This window comes from Delphinus delphis, chromosome 2, assembly GCF_949987515.2.
Source record: "Delphinus delphis chromosome 2, mDelDel1.2, whole genome shotgun sequence".
NCBI classification, from domain to species: domain Eukaryota; kingdom Metazoa; phylum Chordata; class Mammalia; order Artiodactyla; family Delphinidae; genus Delphinus; species Delphinus delphis.
In genome coordinates, this window is record NC_082684.1 from 159,791,506 (window position 1) to 159,797,945 (window position 6,440).

The window sequence follows — 6,440 nt, forward strand, 5'->3', positions numbered from 1 at the left end:
TGAGATCATTCTGTAAATCACCTGAAAAAGATTTTGTGGTATTTTTTCTGCCACGTAACTAATTTGTTCGTTCTTTTCTTTTTAACAGTCTATTTCATGGACTATGGTGTAGACAATGATATAAGTAGCATTCTACTAAGCGCTACTATTTCATAATGACACTGCCCTGACACCTATTATAACCAAAACAAATAAAATGTCAGTTACCTCCATCTCAGTAGCTACTTCCTAAAATTCACTTTCAGCTTTCCAAATGTCATAACAGCGTCATCTATCATTCTTCAAGAGCTACTAGTGACCCTTTAGACCTGCTCTAACGCTCGCGTCCATTTGAATCCAGCTGTGCAACGAGGAAGCTTCCTTCTCTTCCGAATCTGGTCTTAGATTTTGAAAATATAAATATCTTAGCCTCGGGGCACGAAAAGCTCCTTTGTGGAAAAGGCCATTGTCTTCCCTCCCTCAGAATCCTGCTGTTAAACTCACAATCATAGAAACCTGGTATTGCATAATGCACATAACTGGTTATGAATTTATGTATAAATATGGGGCTTTTTAGTATTCATCTCTCCCTCTCCCATTTATTAGAAAGAATATTCACTGTCTTGATTCTCATGGGCATGAAATATTACTGATTAGCTGACTCTACCCTTATTTTATTTATTTGATAAAGATTGCTGCTCAGGGCTTCCCTGGTGGCGCAGTGGTTAAGAATCCGCCTGCCAATGCAGGGGACATGGGTTCAAGCCCTGGTCCGGGAAGATCCCACATGCTGTGGAGCAACTAAGCCCGTGCACCACAACTACGGAGCCTGCGCTCTAGAGCCCATGAGCCACAACTACTGAGCCCGTGCGCCACAACTACTAAAGCCTGTGAGTCTAGAGCCCGTGCTCTGGAACAAGAGAAGCCACTGCAATGAGAAGCTCACGCACCACAATGAAGAGTAGCCCCCGCTTGCCACAACTAGAGAAAGCCTGTGCGCAGCAGCGAAGACCCAACGCAGCCAAGAATAAAATAAATAAATTTAAAAAAAAAAAGATTGCTGGTCAATCCTTTCAGCAAGTTTGTTTGTTTGTTTTAGCTTTTGGCCACACCCCACAGCATGTGGGATCTTAGTTCCTGACCAGGGATTCCACCCCACCCCCCACCCCCCCCCCCCCCCCCCCCCCCCCCGACCAGGGATCAAACCCACACCCTCTGCACTGGAAGGCACAGTCTTAACTACTGGACTGCCGGGGAAGTCCCACTTTCAGCAAGTTTTGAAAGAAGAGTTAAAGCATTGGGATCCCAAAGATCTGGTTTTATGTCCCATTTCTTAAACTGTAATCTCAGGTAAAATTCTTAAAACTCTCTAAATTGTCATTTCTAATTTGTACAATGAGAATTAGTAACTGTATCTTTCCAAGTAGTTACTTAGGCTGAACGACTGTAGTCTTTTATATAATAAGCACATAGTCATTACCAGTTGACACTTCATATCCACGTCCAAAACTCAACTTCCGATGGTCTCCCCTCTAACCTCTCCGTGTTGGTTGATGATATTCCATCCTTCCTATTGTTTGCGTCAAAAACGTTGGAGTCATCTTTGGTTCCTCTTTCTCTCACACCCCATATCCACTTTGCCAGGAAACCCTATTGGCTCTACCTTTAAAATATATGCCGATTCCCAGAGCTTCCTAATAGGCTCCTTACTCTGTCCAACCTTTTCTCAAGCAATCAGAGTGGGCCTTTCACATGTAAGTCAGATCACATTACTCCTCTTCTCAGAATCCTGTAATGGGCCCTCAATTTAACTCAGGTAAAAGCCCACGTTTTCACGGTGGCTTACAAGACCCTTCACCCCCACTCTTACCTCTCCAACTACATCTCCTACTACTCTCTCCCTGCTCACTTACCTCTAGGCCACATGGGCGTCTTGTTCCTTAAACACACCAGGCTGACCCCTTCCTTACAGCCTTGGCACTGGCCGTTCCCTCTGCCTGGAACACTGCTCCCTCAGATAGTTAACTCCTGCAAACCTCTGCTCAGATCTTACCTTCTCAACGAGGCCAAGCCTGACCACCTTATTTAATACTGCAATTTTACTACGTTCAACTTTGCCCTTTTTAATAGGACTTTTCACTCACGAATACCTACATTATTTACTTATTTATTATGCTTACTGATGATTGTCTACATCTCCCCATTGGAATAGAAACTCCACAAATGCAGAGACCTTTGCCTCTTCTGTTCACCTAGAAGAGTGCTTGGTAAATATTTTTTTTTGAATGACTGGATTGTATTTAAAGCAGAAATCTAAGTAATATGGAAATTAGCAGTTCGCAAGTTACATATGCTTTATTGCACTTAAAAGTTATAGTTATCCCCTGATGAATCTTGGTCACTTCATTAATGACTAAGATACCACTCCTTCCACGGTACTTACTCTTAACCATTTGTAATCCACTATGTTTTAATGCTATTTAAGTTAAGTTGTCTTTACTTAATAGGACACCCTATTTATGACCATGCTTCAAGTCAGTGGAGATTCTAATTTGTTTCCCAAGTGCCGATATACTCTAATTCTCAGTTTGACACTTCTGCAAATGCTTTCTAAATGCTTTTTAAAAAATCAGCACATTCAGCATAATGATTACCTCTATCAAGAAAAAAGGGTCATTCTATTGGGAGGAAGTCAGAAGACGTATTGATAATATCTTACTTCTTAAGCTGGGTGATAGGTATCCAGATGTTGGCTTTATGATTATTTGCTGTAATTTACGTATATATCTTACACCTTCTCTTGTATGTATGAAATAATTAATAAAATCTAGTGTTTGCTTGTTCTCCTACCACTCTTTATTTTCCCTCCAGTTTGATATGATAGTTATCTATGGATGTAAATCTTCCAGCCAGTCTGTGAGGTAAATCACAGCTGCTGTGTGATTTAGCATTTATCCCCTCCCCCAGCCCACAGTCATCTCACTGATGAGTCTGTGATATGAGATCAAACCAGAAGGCTCTCCAGCAGAAATAGAAAAAAAGCTACTTACTACTTCATTGATTTAATCAACGTAGCCAGCTATCAAGAGGGACTGGAATATAATGAAGATAAAAATGAAATCACGATTGCTGCTAAAGCAGATTATTTTTTCAAAAGACATATATAAAGATAATAACTTCACAAGTGATTATAGCTTGTCTTCCCACTATTAACAAGGCACGTTCTTTGCTTGCCTACCTTCATTTCATCTTCCCTGACCCCAGGGTGGTGTAGGAATCTGATGGGTGCTCCCACAGCACACGATCTTGGTCACGTGTGGAACTGTAACTGCCCATTTATATCTCCCCTATTAAACCAGAACTTCACTGAGGAAAGGCCTCATTGTTTTTTCACCGTTTAAGCCCTTGTCCTTGGTACAGCGCTTCAAGTGCTGGTGTCATACTGGCTCAGTTCAAAGGTCAGCTCTGCTTCTCACTCCTTAGGTAAAAGCTTCTTAATCTCTCTGTGCTATCATTTCCTCAACCATAAAAGCTGATAATAGTATAAGCCCAGGATGTGAGGCTTAACGAAACAACACGTCTAAATTAGCTACACAGGGTGTGGTACAAAATATAAGCTGAATAAATATAATTATTATTTACTACTACCATTTGGTGATAAAGAGGAAACTGAATTGACAGAGAAGAAAGACAATAGCTCTTATAATATGATTCTTAGTGATTCAAGAGCATAGATGATGTTCAGGAAATGTCTGGAAATGGAGTCATGAATTCAGGCTCTAGAGTATGTGCTGAGAAGGCGTGGTGCCTTGGAGTGGTGCTACGTTTCTGCCTGCACAAGCCTAAGGGTTGGTAGCCTAAGGGTGTGGCCCGTGCCTAAGCGTTGGGCCTGCTGGGTCTCAGGGTCTTATGACAGATTGATGGTACGATCCAGAAGTGGAACTCATATATCTGCACGTTTAGTAAATGTTATTTGAGTCCCAACTATGGTGCCAGGAACTTGGCTAGGTGATGGCGATGCGGTGCAATTGTAAATATCTTGGTGTGACAGACTATGAAACACAAACTTAATTTATTATAAGATTCTGCACTCACGGAAAGGTATGGGGTATAAAAATAACTAAAATAGAATTGAAGAGGATTCGAAGTAAGTGAAAATAGTCACGCTTTTTGAAAGTGGGATGGTTTGAAGAAATTCAAAGTGGCATATCAAATGCAGACACTCATGGTAATGCATTCTATAGGTAGTTCATTCTAACAGTAATATGAAAATATCTAGAACTTTTAATTTGTTATTGAAAAAAGGCAAAAAAATAGTGGGTGATTGGTATACATTCTCAGGACATGAAAATACAAAAGATTTAATGGACACTACATAACCCAGTAAGTATTGCGCTTAAGATTTAAAGTAACTAAGTCATAAAGTAATCCATACTACAAAGTTATATTTCTTGAGAAGTAACACGTGAAGAATTTTGAAATCTAATATGGACCTGCCCAAGCTTGGGCATATCAACTCCCTACTGAAGTTTTTCAAAAGAATGGAAATTTGCCGTCTTACCTATAGGCCAAAAATTGACTGTTTTTAGAGGAACTTCTAAGGAACAAAGGCCTCGAAATATTTCAGAATCTAACAACACCTGTTATCATTATTTTCTCCATTCTTTCTTGTTAGTGATCAGCAATTCTAACTCTGTCAGCATTCCAGATAGGACAAATTCAAAGAATTATGGCAATTCCTCAATTGCTATTTTCATGACAGACATTTGGTAGGCCAATAATCATTATGGGTAAGTTATCTCAGGTCTAGAGAGATCAAAGCAACTTAATCAACGTCACTCTTTTCTAGTTAAAGGCAGATATGGAACAGAACCCAAGTCTTCCAAATACCCAGAAAAGACACAGATATTAGTAATAATGTGAACATTACTAAATGCTAAAAGTCTGAAGATGATATTAAATTTCTTAGACCTTTCACAACACATTGAGCAGACAGGAAATACCACCCGGAAGACATTACAGAAGTTTCGTAGCAGATCCTCTGTTAATTTTGCTAGCCCGCGTTCCTGTAAGACCGCCCATGTGCCGTCCCAGTATTTCAGTGAGGCCAGAGGGAAAACTGCCACTGGAGGTTTATTCAAAGGGACAAAGGCTCCCAAACACCCATTCAGAGGCCCTAGACTTTAAAATTAGTAGTAGCTGGTACCTTGGCCTTTATTTAAATCACATTATACCTGAGGAGTAATAAACTCATGAGCTTTTTCTTTATGTTACTTCCTCCGATACTCCATTTCTTTCTATAACGATCACATTAAAAGTTATTTTTGAACCGCTTTGCCATGAGTGGCACTAGGAAAAAACACGTTTAGCGTTCCACAATGGTCTGAACGATAAGAAATGCCTTCCCAGAAGGAAAATAAGAGGTGCACTGGGCAAGGTCTTCAGGGGGACCCCTGCTCCGAGGTCCTCCTGGGTATAACGATCTCCTGGTTAGTTTGCTTCGTGCTCTAAAAGGATGCTCTGGATACTCATTCCGAGCCAAATTACAAAGCTTCTGCCTGGTGTCCACATCCTTCCTCTACCTTATTTTAAAACGAAAAGGACAATAATTCGGAGGAAAAGTTATTTTTAAAAAGGAGAAACAGCCGTCTGAAAGTTTTCAAAGAGGAAACACTCTAAGACGCATCAGACTGCGATCGTCACTCAAATTCTCACACTACTTGCACTCAATGCATAGCGCCCTGAAATACCCCCTGAAATGCGCCCCCCCGTGAAATACCCCCCGGGATTCCTTCAGCGTCGGTCAGCCCGGGGCTCCCGGACCCGCTGGACAGGCGAGGGTGTACCGGTTCCCCGTCTGACCTTGGAGCAATTTTCTGGGCAGGAAATCAGTCAAATATGACAAATCCGAACGCGGGGAAGACAAGCCCCAGCCCCAACCCCCCGCGGAGCTGGGTCAAGTGCAGGGGTCGGCGGAGGGGACTCCGGGGACCCGCTGCCCTGGAGGGCCCAGCGGGGGCCGCGCGTTCACCCGGCCGGCGCCGCGAGCTGGGTCGGGCCTCGGACCCTACAGGCCAGACTCCTGGTCGGGTGACCGCCCGGCGGGTCCCGGTGCAGCTCCCAGGGCCCCTGGGCGGGCCGGCGGCACCGCTTACCTCGACGGCTGCGCGGGGCCTCGAGCGCGCGGGGCTGGGCCGGGAGGGCGACGCGGCGCTCTGGGCTGCGCTCCGGTTCAGGTCGGCAGCCTCTGGAGGAAGTGGTGTCAGCCCGCCCCTTCCCACGCAGCGCGCAGACGTGGAGCGCTCGGCGCGCGGCTCCGCATCGAGGTGCGAGGAGGGCGCCTGTCTGGAGACACACCCACAGATGTGGATAAAGACGCCTAAAGCTCGGGGGCTGCTCTTTTCGACTCCACGGGTTTGTGCCTCCTTTCGTCTTACCCCTCCCCACTACCCCACCCCCGA

General features: G+C 43.8%; 1 protein-coding gene across 1 annotated transcript in view; it reads right to left on the reverse strand.

The window, feature by feature from the left end:
- APBB1IP (amyloid beta precursor protein binding family B member 1 interacting protein) overlaps positions 1-6,233 on the reverse strand; it is a 102,891-nt gene extending 96,658 nt beyond the window's left edge. The window contains exon 1 of the mRNA XM_060003766.1: positions 6,135-6,233. The gene's annotated coding sequence lies outside the window, so the exon portion shown is untranslated. The remainder of the gene's footprint in view (positions 1-6,134) is intronic.
- Between the last annotated feature and the right edge of the window lie 207 nt (positions 6,234-6,440).